General features: G+C 48.3%; 2 pseudogenes; one reads left to right on the plus strand and one right to left on the minus strand.

The window, feature by feature from the left end:
- Positions 1-5,406: 5,406 nt before the first annotated feature.
- LOC136465940 (uncharacterized) lies at positions 5,407-8,477 on the minus strand (annotated as a pseudogene).
- Positions 8,478-12,781: 4,304 nt separating this feature from the next.
- On the plus strand, positions 12,782-13,497 carry LOC136463939 (vacuolar iron transporter homolog 2-like; annotated as a pseudogene).
- Positions 13,498-14,310: the final 813 nt, after the last annotated feature.

Consider the following 14,310-nt stretch of genomic DNA (forward strand, 5'->3'; position numbering starts at 1 on the left):
GTCTTCCTTTGGCTTCATGCGTAAGGAATCCAAAATACGATTGGTTTTACCCTATGAAAACAAAATCCGATTGGTGTTTACCCCATTATTAGAACACACTGGGTATGGATCAATTTTTAAACCCATGAGTTTCATAATGTTCAGGATGCTGACCATAGGTTGGGCCGGGTTCAGGTCGGGCCACAAAAAACGTGCTGTTTTTCTCCTTGGCCCGTTCTCGACCCGACCTGATCTGAGCCTCGGGCTGTTAATATTAGCATGGGCTCGCCCGATGGATGGCCTGACGGGTTACGGGCCAACTCGATAGCTCGGCAAGTCGGCATTGTGCACGGAGGGGAAGCGACGGGCCGACGGGCCGACGGTGGCCGTCATTGGTGCGACGGGACGGCGTGCCAAGGATGCATCGATTTGGTCTCCCAGCACCAGCAGCTAGTGGATCTGATTTGCGTCGGTGGTTGGCCGGATGAGAGGACGAAAGAGGCGCGCGCAAGTGGAAGGGAGGGCGCCGCTTTTTTTTTTTTTTTTTTAACTCGGAAACAAGTGCTTCCATTAAACATTATCTCCAGGCATATCGCCGGAGACAAGTTCATTTACAAGTCTGGTGCATGATCAAGAAATATGTGAGAATTGTCAACAACTGAGCTAGCACCATAGGTAGCTAAACAATCTGCTACCCTGTTACAGACTCTACTGCAAACCGAGACTTTACAAATTACAAACTCAGAACGCATCAAATCTCGAATTTGCTTGAATAATGACCCTAGGGGACTTCTATCCTAGTTTGGAGAAGACATGGTTTCACTGAGAGACGTAGAATCTGTCTCCAACAGTACATGAGACATACCCCAATGTAGCACGTTCCAAACACCGCATTGCCGCCAAAGTTTCAGCGTGTAGAGGAGAAGATAGGTGTTGTAGGCCCACTCCCACCTCCAGAACCTCCCCTTTGCATTTCTCACAACCATTCCCCAGCCACCCGTGCCCGAATTAAGATGAAAGGACACATCAAAATTAAGCTTGTAAAAGCCAGTTGGTGGTAGTTTCCATTTGAGTTGATGCTTTGACTTTAAAAGGAGGGACCGGTTCTGAAGCTTCTCCCATTCCATCAAATGATAGAGCAAAGAACTGCAAATTTCCGACGTGGTAGCCATTTGTCTGCCTTCATTTGTTTTATTCCTTGCTGACCACCACTTCCACATAAAGATTAGAGTCTTCTTTTGCGCCTTTGGTTCCATGTCAAGGATCAGGCTTATAATTTCTTTACCAGATTTACAGCCTTCAAGCATAAAAAAAAACAGGACCTACGAGGGTATGACCACCCCCAGACATTGCATTAAGAAGAAGACATTCTCACGCAGGCCCAAAAAACCCCCAAACCCCTGCCCCACCCTTACACAGTGGCACCGTCGCCCTGTGAGACCGGGCCGGTCCTTAGACCTGTGCTTTGGCGTGGGACAGACGAGGGGATTTTTTTAACCCCAGCCTGAAATTCGCTCCTACGGGGAACTCTTATGTTCAGACACCAATGCTCGTCAACATTCCTTTGCACATTTACACTTGAAAAAAAGATGACCACAATCTTCATCAAGATGACAACACAATGGGCACAAAGTATGTAATTTAATTCCTCTCCTTGCTAAATTACGGCGTACCGGTAGGCTGCTGTGAGTTAACCTCCATACAAACATTTTTACCTTATTAGAAAGTTTCAGCTGCCAGATTCGATGCCATTTGAAATTCCCTTGCTGTAAGCTTACTGAACTTGATGATGATGCATCTTTATTCAATTTGCTATCCCTAATTTGCACAGCCAGTTTATATGCAGACTTGACTGAGAAAAGTCCATTTGAATCTGTAACACCCTCGGTGTTACATTGTACAATTTTTGCTAAAACACTGCATGCGCATCAAATTTATGTGCAAATGTGTGTAATACAGGGTATACATCAATGTACGGCACTTGAAACGTTCATCTGAAACCAGAAACAAATGTTACATTTCATGCCTCTTTATATCGTTTAGGGTTCTAAGTGAATTTTTATCGAACAAAAATGCTATAGAACGTTTATGCGAACTTTGATAAAGTTTGTAGTACGAACTTAGTAGGCAACAATGAAATATGTGCGGTCGAGGACGAGGTTCGCTAGCTAGTATATCAAGTAGCTCGGAAATGGAATTCGACGCGAAACCGTTCGAAGTTTAGTCGTTTCGCGTAAGTCTGTAAATGGATCGACGAAGCCACGTTCGATAATTTTTGTAGAGCGATCGGGTTAAGAGGTGGCATGATACTTTAGTTTAGTTCGACAGCCCTAGGTACCCTCTTAAGTGTAAAATAGCTGGTTTGACTCTTGAATCATTGGGTTTGAGTTTTTGAACGGCTTTCAAAAGCGTGCAAGCCACGGGTTGAGCCATGCCAGTGCCTGGGGCGCGGTCACCGCACGGCTCTCGGCACTGCCGCACCGGGCGCCGTCGCACCTGCGCGCACACCCGTGTGTGGCTCTGCACTATCGGCCAAGGTCTCTTGCTGCCGTGCTCTGGCACACGGCACGCGCGCGCTGGGCCCGGGCATGCCTGGCTACTCTGCCCCTCCTCCAGCACGTCCGCCCGAGGCTGCTGCTCGCCGTCGCATTGCATCGCTCGCACTGCGCACCGTCCGGTGCTGCTGTCCTGCTACTGCTCCCATTGACGTCGGCTATGCGCACGCATGGGCTTGCCCTGCTTGCCTCGTTCTCATGCTTGCGCGCGAGGCAACGCCAAAAGTGCCAGTCACGTCGCCGGGAAGGTCGCCGGCTGGCTGCGCCGCGCCAAAGAAAAATCGATGGCTGGCCCCCTTTCTTTGTATCGAGCACGTTTGGTGGCCGAGTGGAAGGACAGCGTCGTGCCTAACCAGGCATTGTTGCGGTGGTACAAGGGAGGGACACCAATTTGAAGTTTTGCCATTGTCGGCCGCCATAAGTCCATAGGCGTCGCCCCTGCAAATTGGCCTCGCAACACTCCACCGTTTTCCAATTAATTGTGCACACTACGAGCTCGGATAGTTAGCTTTCGAGTGAAGTCGTCCCAGCATTCATTCGGCCTACAGCGAGGTGAGGCGGGGCATTCCCCTCGCGGAGTCGCGGCGGTCCACCATGGCCGCTGGAGCGGGCGCACGTCCAGGGCGTCATGTGGTGCTTCGCTGTTTCAATTAGGTCGTGCATTGCGTAGTGATTGACTTGGTGATCGCGCTTGTGCAGTGGTTTCGCCGATGGAACCGTGGGTCGCCGGGAACGTCGTCGCCGCTCTCGCCGGGAAACAGAGCGACCCCACGTACGTGGCTAGTTGCCTTGCCATGCCCCGCGACCTCGCCCAAGCAGTCCTATGCGTTGCTAGTAAGGCCCTCCTACTACTAGGATAGCTGGGTGAGTCAATTGGGGCCGAGGTTCACCGGAGCACGTGGCCGTCCCCGACAGACGTGGGTAGATATTGTTTCCGTGGCCGACGCGCTTGAATGTAGTAGCGGTTCAAATAGAACTTCTACATTGTCCCGATCGTTGTATATGGCTCTAGGTAAGTCACAGATCTATTGTCCCAAGCACATACTTGGGTATGGGCATAGGGAAGACTTGTTGCTCTCTTGCCGTGGATCCGGCTCTTTTTGGACCGACTGATTGGAGGCGGAGATGATGGAGGTCCTTGCACCACACTGAGTCCAGGACTCAGGAGTGGGGGCTTGGAGTCCAAGTTTAGACGGGGACCTGGACACCCAGGACAGGAGAGTAATTGGTTGGTCCTGCTTGTGCCTGGGGTACAAGCAGGGCGTGTGTCTTTGGGGCACCCAGCTAGGGGGCATTGATTCGAGAATCATCGGCGTTCCGGTATGGTTTGTCTGCGGTTTAGCACCATAGTAAGAACTGAAAGTTGAAAGGAGAAGAAATAGAACTGATTGCTCAACTCTTGCTTGAAAGTAGAACATGTGCTTATATAGACCGGCTAGATAATAACTTAATACGGCTGATAATAATAACATAAATAAGGACTCACAATTAGCAATGCTTTCTGCAAAAAGAAAACCAGCAAACCATAAAGCTTATCATACTCCTTGGAGTCGGGAAACTATCCCCACTAGTCGGATAAGTCTTGCGAGTATATTGTGTACTCAGGGTTTATTTATCCCTGTTGCAGGTCACACTTGAGGAGTACCTTTGTGTGGAGGATTCTTCTGGTGGGCACAGACGGATCCTCGTTCTTTGCCGCTAGTTGTTTATCTTAATTCTGCTGTTTATTATTCCGCACTCTGACATTTGGTAATGTAATAATGTACTTTTTAAGAACTTCAGATGTATGAAATGGACAAGTATTGTAACTCGTTCTCAATATTGGATCCTTGGAAAAAATATGGATCTTTCGGGTTCTCCCTTGGGGTGTGCCCGACGGATACCGTCGCTGTAGCTTACTTTCGGGGTGCTTAGTGTCTGGTGGAAGACAAGCGCCTCTGTAAGTGTGCTATTTCGGGCGGTTCTGCCACAAAATCATAGTGCCAGGCTGGCCAATCCTCCATTTGTGGATCAGTCGGAATTGCGAGGATAATTTGTGCGTCTTCCGGCCAAAATGTATCCATCACTAGTTGCTCATCCCATGTACCGGAAGCAGGATCAATGAGATCTGAAACTTTTGTTAGCAGTGAGCGTCCCTTCGGCATGATTGGACCATATATTAACTGAATTCCCTCCTCCAATTCTCCAAATAATACCATCCCTTAATAGGTCCAGTCCGTGTAGAATACTTCGCCATGAGTATGAAACACCAGCCTGGACACTGCAATGCAGAATACTCTTGTTTGGGAAATATTTAGCTTTCAAGACTCATCCACACAATGTTTCCGGACATGTTAATAACCTCCATGCTTGTCTGGCCAACATTGCTTGGTTAAATAAATATAAATCTCTAAACCCTAATCCTCCTATCTTCTTTGACCTGGTAAGTTTCTTCCAACTTAACCAGTGAATTTTGTGTATGTTGTCTTGTTGGCTCCACCAATATCGCCCAATAATAATGCTTAATTCATCACACAATCCTTTGGTCAAGTCAAAACATGACATGGCATATGTGGGAATGGCCTGTGCAACAGCCTTTACAAGAATTTCTTTTCTAGCCTTGGAGAGGAGTTTCTCTTGCCAACCTTGAATCCATGCCCAAAACTTCCCTTTTATGTACTCAAAAGCTTTTTTACGAGATTTGCCAATTGACACCGGGAGACCTAGGTATTTCTCATTTTTAGCTTCCTGTGATATTCCCAGGATTCCTCGAATCTGCCCCTTGACTTGAGTTCCTAAATTTGGACTAAATAGTATTGAGGACTTATCCTTGTTAATAACTTGCCCAGACACCCTCTCATATATTGACAAGACGCGTCTTAATTCAAAAGCATCACTGTATCTAGATTGCATTAAAATCAGGAAATCGTCTGCGAAGAAAGGTGATTTACTCTCGGTGCACCACGACAAATGCAGAACCCTTTGATCTTTTCCTCTGCTTCAGCCTTTTGTAGCATGGCTGATAGACCCTCCGCACATAAGATGAACAAATAGGGTGACAAAGGATCACCTTGTCTTAGCCCACGTTGCGGATGAATTCTAGTTGTGTATTCTCCATTGGCCTTAATTTGATAAGTCACTGTTGAGACACATCCCATAATCAGCTTGATCCACCGTTCATAGAAACCCATTTTAGACATCATAGTTCGCAAAAAGGACCATTCCAGTCTTTCATATGCTTTACTCATGTCTAATTTAATTGCAACCATGCCTTCCTTTCCCTTTCTCTTAGTATTCTGATAGTGCGTGAACTCATACGCCAAGAGAACATTATCTGTAATTAGAAGACCTGGAACAAAGGCACTCTGAGTGGGTGATATAATATCTGGCAGGATCTTCTTAAGCCTATTTGCTAGCACCTTGGAGATTAGCTTGTATAGCACATTGCATAAGCTAATTGGTCATAAATCACCAATCTTCTATGGATTTTTAACCTTGGGAATCAACACAATTACCGTATCATTCCATCCTTGTGGCATAACTCCTCCATTAGGACATTCGTCACCTCAGATTTAATATGGTCACCAACGATAGGCCAGAATTTCTTATAAAAAATAGATGGCATCCCATCTGCTCCTGGTGCCTTTAGGTCTCCAATACTCTCGAGTGCAGCCCACACATCTTCTCCAGTGAAAGGGGAGAGAGGAGATAATCATTCATATCTTGTGAGACGCATGGCTGCACACAATTTAATATCTCCTTAGCCTGACCGCCTACATTAGATAGAAAAAGATTTTGGTAGCGGTTAGCAATAAAATTTCTCAACCTTTCCCCGCCACCACTCCGTCCCCTTCATCCTTCAAATTTTTAATTGTATTCTTCATTTTCCATTTAGAGGCATAAGCATGAAAGAACTTGGTGTTCCGGTCTCCCTTTAGCTACCAAGCGGTGTGAGCTCTCTGCTTCCAGTGGACATTCAGTTGATCCTGTAAGCGTTCAAGCTTATACCGCAACGAATGTTCCCAGTTCACTTGTTCTTGTGATATACACCGCCGCCTCCAACTCTCCAAATCTTTCTTCACCTTCTTTATTCTTCTCTCAAGTTCACCTAACACATCCTTATCCCATACCCACAACTCCTCCAGCACCTCCCCTTGTATATCCATCACACACGTTTTTCCTTTTTTCATGGCTACTTTCCATGCCTGCTCAACTATTTCAGAACATTCCTCCTCTCTAACCATCTTGCCTCAAATTTCTTCAACACCTTCATCGAACTTCCAGACCTCCTAAAATCTCTATCCCCCACGTCTACGATAACCGGCCTATGATCGGAATGCCGAGGGTCACCATTTATCACCTTAACCAAGGGGGAATTATTACGCCAAGTACTATTAGCCACCGCCCGGGCCAATCTTTCCCTTATGTAACTTGCTGCTACATGGTGGTTGTTTCTCCAAGTAAATGGATCTCCCGTAAATCCCAAATCATGGAGGTCACAGTCTTCTAGTGCCTTATGAAAATCCACCATACATCTTTCCACCCTTGGGGGCCCTCCCTCCTTCTCATAACTGAATAAAATCTCATTAAAATCACCACAGCACAACCATGGTAGGTTATTCTCCTTCTTCAACAGTCGTAGTAGTCCCCATGTATTTTCCTTCTCTTCATTTCTTGACTCTCCATATATTCCTGTAAATCTCCATTTCCATCCGCCCTCTTTGATCACCACATCAATATAATACTTTGACATACTCTTTACTGTATCCCTCCTCCAAAAAAGAGCCAAACCTCCACTTGTACCGTTGCTACTTTTTGCCACCATATTTGGCATCTTCAACTTCCAATGAAACCATTCCATCCGTCATGTTTTGTCTCTAGCAGAAAAAGGATATCTGGGGCCTCCCTCTTCTGGACATTCAGAAGTCCACGAACTGCCGGGTCATTCCCCAATCCCCAGCAGTTCCAACTTATTAGCCTTATTTTTCTTGGCGGGATTGGCAAAGCAATCCCGCCTTTATGTCAGATGGTATCTCTATTACCTCTCCTAGACTCAGCCTAACCTTCTTGTCTCCTGTAGGAAATAGTACGTTGATTTCTGTTAGGGAGACATCATTTCCTTGTTTGTCCAGGTCCAAATCCATTTCTTCTTCTCCAACCACAGAATCTTTATCAAGCTGTGTGCAGTTCGTCCCTCCTATCTCCTCAACATGAGTAGCACCTGAATCCTGATTCTGCTGCACCAAGACGTTCTCCCCTACCACCAATCTTTCTTCCTTGTCTTGTTCACCTTGCTCCCCCTTTTTTCTCAGAAACATGATCTCCCAGACCAAGAACAGATTTGGCATTCAAAGTACTAATGCAATCACCCCGTAACTGCAAGTTGTTATGAGATGAATCTTTTATTAATATTCAGCGTGTTCGGCTGATCCAGTTTAGATCTGATTTTGGTTGATTTCGACTGATTTAATAGTATTCTGTGAAAGAGAATAAGCTGAAACAAGTTGAAACAAGTTGAGACTGACAAGCAGAACTTGTCTCCTCTCCCTTCTCCACATGGGCAATCAAATTAGGACTCCCTGACGTCTTCTTCGACTCCCTCCAGTCAAGCTTGTTCCCACTGCCCAGGCTCCTCCCTTGCTTACTCCCCCCTGATCGAGCTGCTGCCATCTTTCCCCCGTCCTTTACTGTCTTCCAAAAATCTGCGCCGAGATGACACCACCCGCAACTCACTGCTAAATGGCTTCTTTACACGCCATCCCCCCACATCACAAATTTTGTCGGTATGTCCAAGACAACCACAGATGTAACAGAAATTTGGCAGAAATTCATACACCAGGGTGCACCTCCGTCTTCATTAGTCTCCACAGTAACACCTCGCAGGAGTGGTTTACGAATATCTAGAACTTTGACTCTCAAGAACAGGCCCACTGCCAACTCGTCTTCATCAGCATCGACCTCCATCGTAGTTCCGATATTGTCACCAATGGCCTTACCAGTACTCGTGTTCATCACGCCCACAGGTAATTTCAGACCGCTTGGTCGGATTTGCGGGCACCACGCCCCTGCGAGATGGAGACATGGAGTGGACTTGATCAAACGCCGAGACACTGGGCCGGGTTGGTTCAGGTCGGTCTGGAAAAACAGTCGAGCCAAAATCTTCTGCCCGAGCCCAGCCTGATGAACTAGCGAGTTGGGCTGGGTTGGTCATGGGTCGAAAATCATGACACGAACGCGCTGGAGGGTCAGGTTCTTTGTAAAAGGTGGCCCATGATCAGGTCTAATGCGGAGTAGTTGCCCTGTGAATGTGAAATAGAGACGCGGAGTAGCGGCGTGAGGCGTAACCGCGTGAGAAGGTTGTGGACCAGGGAATATCAGCGGTGGAGGCTAGTTTCTCTTATTAGACATAATATATAGAGACGAAAACGAATGGGAACGGACGGAAAAACTCATCTCCCATTTCCGTTTCTATATTTTTAGCAGAAACGAAATCGGGTTGAGAAATAAAATGTTAGCGTTGAAATCGACTGCTAATGTTAATTCAGTAAGTTTGTAATCTATGTATTTTATATAGGAATATCTTAAACTCAACAGACAGCTATGGACAAGACGCATTTGCATAGTTTGAGTGCTTAGCCAGCTTCCCTTTTGGCTTGTAAGGTCTGGAGACTGGAGAGACAATGAATTTGAACTGTCAGATTTGATAAAGTGGCACTTAGTGGCGTGTACTTTGCTACTCCCTTTGACTCCAAATAAAAAGTGCATTTGTATTGTACATAGTATTGGCTAATCAATTAGCATTACGAGATAGGTGATTTGCATGTTAGCCTTTGGATCAGGCGAAGGGAACAATAGGAAACATTACAAAAGACACTGAAATTGTTGCATTTGTATTTCTAGAATATTAAGGATAGTTTGGTGCACTTGTTTTTGGGAATAGTGATTACAAAGATGCACAACTGGCGCTTGTTTCTGAAAGAGAACACACGGATCGCCATTGATTCTATTGTTTGGAAACTACTCATTTTTAAACTCAAAGCAGGAGTACCGTGTGCCTTTGCTCATAGTGTCTGTATACAAGGGAAACCAACTGGATACAATGTTACTGAGCGTCTGTGAAGCTGTGACAGCCACAGCGCTTAGGAGCGTGGTATCATCGATCATGTAACTAGACTAAACTGTTTACTATTTATTCTGTTTCCTGTCTTATATTTTCATCGATCGACATATCAAGCTGTTTCTTACTGGTTTTCTGATACCCTGCAGATGACCTGATCTGAGAACTTATGTTTTTGTTTTGGGCAACATGCATTCCATGGGTTTGGAACTGGGTTTACAGATTTCCCTTTTTCACGTTCTCATTTTGGCCGGTTTGACTGGAATTGAACCTTCGAAGTTTTTTTCTTTTCTTTGGGCGAGCAATCTTTACAATCTTATAATTTTTATTATGCCCCTATAGAACAGAAAAGCAACAACTTAAATATGAATTCTTGGAACGTTGCTGCTTCTTTTAGCTTCTCCTACATCCATATGCCTTGTGATCTGTCCCGGTTTTTGCATGTTCCTTATTCATTCCATATTTCCATGCCGGCTGTTCGAGATGCAACCAGGAGATCACTGCTCATCTTACCAGCATTCTCTTCTGTTCTTGTGCCTTCCTTCGAAGAACCGGCAATCAGAATAAAGCGACGCCATGCACCTTTTACGATCCATATCCCGGAATTTTCTACTCGTATCATGTTTGCTTGTTATGACTTCCCTACGATAGAACAGATCGTTCCCGAGAAAAAGCACGTAGTGCGATCAGCTCCCACAAGTTTCACGATCGTTCCTGAGTGAGAGGCGAGAGTAACTAGTACTAACAACTTGCATTATGGATCTAGGCGGACCAGGCAGCGAGGTGCCAATTGTGTGTTGGCATCACTATCTGTTACGCCCGGCCAAGGCCAACCGTGTTAACGGAATTCATTCGTTGGCATGGGACTGCTGATGTGACAGACTTGTGAGGCGAATGAAGTGGGATGGCGCTACAAGTTTTTCCAAAATGATAACTTGTTGTAATTAGGTCTAGTACGAGGATTATTGAAGTCGTCCCACTAAGTTTAAAGGATTGACTTATGATGTACTATGTAGCACACCTATCTATAATAAATAAGATGAAAATTTCTCAAACCAAATATCGCATATAATTTTTAAGGAAAAAAGAGATGTTTATTTATTACTCAGGAATAAATAAAGCAGTATATTGGTAGTGCTTTCTCCTATAGTCCTATGCTGCAGCATTATTTTAGAAAAAAAATGTAAGCAGAAACAAGAAATTGCATTAGTTAGTGGATTGATTCAAATGTAGATCTTTCAAAATATTCCTTCTGTGTCTGAAAAAAATTAATTTTTAGAATTGTCTTAAGTCAAACTTTTAAAGTTTGACTGAATTTATAGACCAGAGCGCCAAGAGTTATGATGCCAAAGTAGTATCATTAGGAGAGAAAAAAAGTAGTATCATTAGATACACCATACACTATATTTTCATAATGTTTATTTGGTGTCGCAAATATTTGTACTTTTTCTTATATTTTCGATCAAACATAATTTTTTGACTTTCGACACTCTAGAAATTGATTTATTCAAAGATAGAGGAAATAACGTTGTAGATATAGGTTAGCACACTGGTTTGATCGATTTTGTGCCATTTTTTCCTTGGGTAACATAAACAAACTCCCCGCAGAATTTAAAAAAAAAACAGCTCACAGAAACATTACAATTTCGAAAGCATTTGCGGAAGGTGTATGCACGTATGATGAGCTCTTTGGCACGTTGACGCCGCTGGCATGCGCTGGGTAAAGTGTTACTCGGTAGGAGTTAGGTTAGAAGCTCCAGGAGCCAAGCGGTTGAACGCCAAGGGCGTGTTTGATATCTTGTTCCTGCCTAGCCCGGCAGGCTAGCCTGGTTGCGGCCAGCTGAAGCCCGGTCCCCATGGTGCAACTTCATGTGTTTGGTGCTGTGTTTCAGTGGAGCCGAGCCCACTCCAGATCGTGTTTGGTTTCCTGGACAGAGAGATATGACCACCTTGCTCCTGCAATTTAGTAACATTACCCCCTAAAACTTCCCTTCCTCTTGTCATTGGCATTTCATCGAGCACATGGCAGGCAGGAAAAGAACACCGCCCGGCACCAGCTGAACGGCATGCTACGGCTGCCCACTGGCGCTAGCAGCAGCAGCTCCACATGGAGCAAGCACCAGCGCGGGGAGGCCATCAGCATGGTGATGTCGCCAGCTGGGTGAAGGGGAAGGGACGCGGAGCGGGGGGCAAGCGGGTCAAGGCGAAAGGCGTCGGCGCGGGCGCGGACGTGGAGCCGGAGGCCAAGCGCCGCGCGGTGGTGGTGCCCATGCCGCCGCCAGGTGCCGCGGGTGCCGCAGCTCTGTGGGTGCAGCAGCACCTGGCCACGCGGATCTACCGCGTCTCGCTGGGGGGCGAGCGGCGCTGGGAACACGAAGGGCGAGCGGCGCTGTGAGGAGGGGACGAGCAGAGGAGCGGAGCAGGACGCCGCGGGCCAACAGCTCGTCTTAGGTGGCTCCTACCCCAGCTCCGTGACTGACAAGCGCGGCCGCTGCCCCAGCTCCGGCGGGTACGGCCCCTGCGCGGGCGTGACGCCAAGGAGGAAGGTGCGCCGGGGGGCGGCGCGGCTGCGGAGGAGGAAGAAAAGGTCGTGAGTGGAGGGCTAGGGAGGAGGATAAAGGGGCACCAATGACCGACGGAGGGCAGCTGCCATTTCTGCAGCGATAGAGCACGGTGGAGAGGTGCGGAAGGTGAGGGAAGGGAGACGGAGGTAACCGTATCGACCACGGACCGCACGGAGTGCTCGAGGGAGCCGGCCTGTGAAAAAACGAAAGGACTGAGGCCTGGCCAAGCTGCTTTAAATCTCATGTGAGGCAGACTCCGAGGTTGAGAGTTGCAGCTCGAAAGCGCAGCCGGGCCGTCGGACAACGTTATCAAACAGGCCCATGCACCTGGCCAAACAGTCATCAGGGCAGCGGTAAAATGAAAATCGAATCGAAAGCCCTGCCTCCCACCTCTTTTTCAGTCGCAGTTATGAACAGGCGTGTGGCTCCCACAAGCGATTGATCCCGAAACCGTGGTGCTCAGGCTATAAATACCGCTTCCGACCCCATCCACGCTCCGGTAGCCATCTCCTGATCTCATTTGCAACTGCTCCTTCTCTTTCCATCTCATCTCCCCTTGCAGCTCGATCCGCGCTTCCATTCCATCCATGGCTCCCAACCTCAGCTCCGACGCCCCTAAGTTCCCCTCCAAGCCGAAACACGGAGAAGCCGACGTCGAGGTCGCGGCGGCGGTAGTCCAATGGAGGATCGCCGGCCGGCCGCGTCGACTACCTGGCCCGCGCGCAGTGGCTCCGCGCCGCCGTCTTCGGCGCCAACGACGGGCTAGTCTCCGTGGCGTCCCTCATGATCGGCGTGGGCGCCGTCAACGACGGCGCGCGTGAGATGCTGGTATCGGGCCTGGCGGGGCTCGTGGCCGGCGCCTGCAGCATGGCCATCGGCGAGTTCGTGTCCGTGTACGCGCACAGTACGACATCCAGGTGGCGCACTCGGAGCGCGGCGCCCGCGTTGCCGGCGGCAGCGACGACGACAGCAGCGAAGGCGGCGGCGGCGGAGGCGCCGCGGCCCACGTGGAGAGCCTGCCGAGCCCGACGAAGGCCGCGGCCGCGTCGGCGATGGCGTTCGCGGTGGGCGCGGCGCTGCCGCTGCTGTCGGGCGGCCCTGGGCGGCCAGGGTCGCGGCGGTGTGTGCGGCCAGCAGCCTGGGCCTGGCCGGGTTCGGCGCCGCGGGCGCGTACCTGGGCGGCGCCAACATCGTCCGCTTCGGGCTCCGCGTGCTCCTGGGTGGCTGGCTGGCCATGGCGGCCACGTTGGCGATCCTCAGGCTCTTCAGCTTGGCGTTCAAGACGCACGTCGCGTCCGCATAAATCACATGTGTCCACGGTGTGGTCGAGTAAACAATAAGTGATCGCTATGCGACGATGGGCACATGATGGAATCTGGTGGTATCGCCTGTCACGCACTTGCACTGAGTGTAGGCCTCGTTTAGATTGAGGTTAGGAATCAGTATTTGGTACTGTAGCACTTTCGTTTGTATTTGACAATTATTGTCCAATCATGGCCTAACTAGGCTCAAAAGATTCGTCTCGTAATTTACAATCAAACTATGTAATTAGTTATTTTTTATCTACATTTAATACTCCATACATATGTCCAAAGATTTGATGTGATGGAGAGAGAGTGAAAAAACTTACAATCTAAACAAGGCCGTAGTAACGTGTCCGTGGTCGGAATCGGAAATCATAGTGGCAATGAACTGATTTCTGTGGATATTGCAGCTCATGTCTTCTTTTCTTTTCTTTTCTTTTCTGATGAGCTGGATTGGAATGCCGCATTTAGCTGCAATTTGTCTTGTGAACGAGCTATTTGGTTGGGTGCCTATCTCCTACGCCGGGTTCACCGTAGAGATGTTTGGTAGCCTGTTTAGCCCATTAGCCTGGCCTGCCATGAGCACCCGGCCGTCGAGCTCCCCTCCCCATCCTACCTCGTCCCTCTTTCCTCGCCCGTCTTCACCCCAGCTATGCCGGCTGCGGCACTTCCCACCGCCTGCCACCATCCTCCCCACCTGCTGGCCCTATGCCTCCGCAAGATGCCTGCCCCACGTCTCCACCAGATCCCGCCGGGTGTTACGAGCGCTCGAGATTCGCCGGCCGTGGGCTCGAGATCTGCCTCCTCCCCAG

Source organism: Miscanthus floridulus, chromosome 7 (assembly GCF_019320115.1).
Source record: "Miscanthus floridulus cultivar M001 chromosome 7, ASM1932011v1, whole genome shotgun sequence".
Taxonomy (NCBI): domain Eukaryota; kingdom Viridiplantae; phylum Streptophyta; class Magnoliopsida; order Poales; family Poaceae; genus Miscanthus; species Miscanthus floridulus.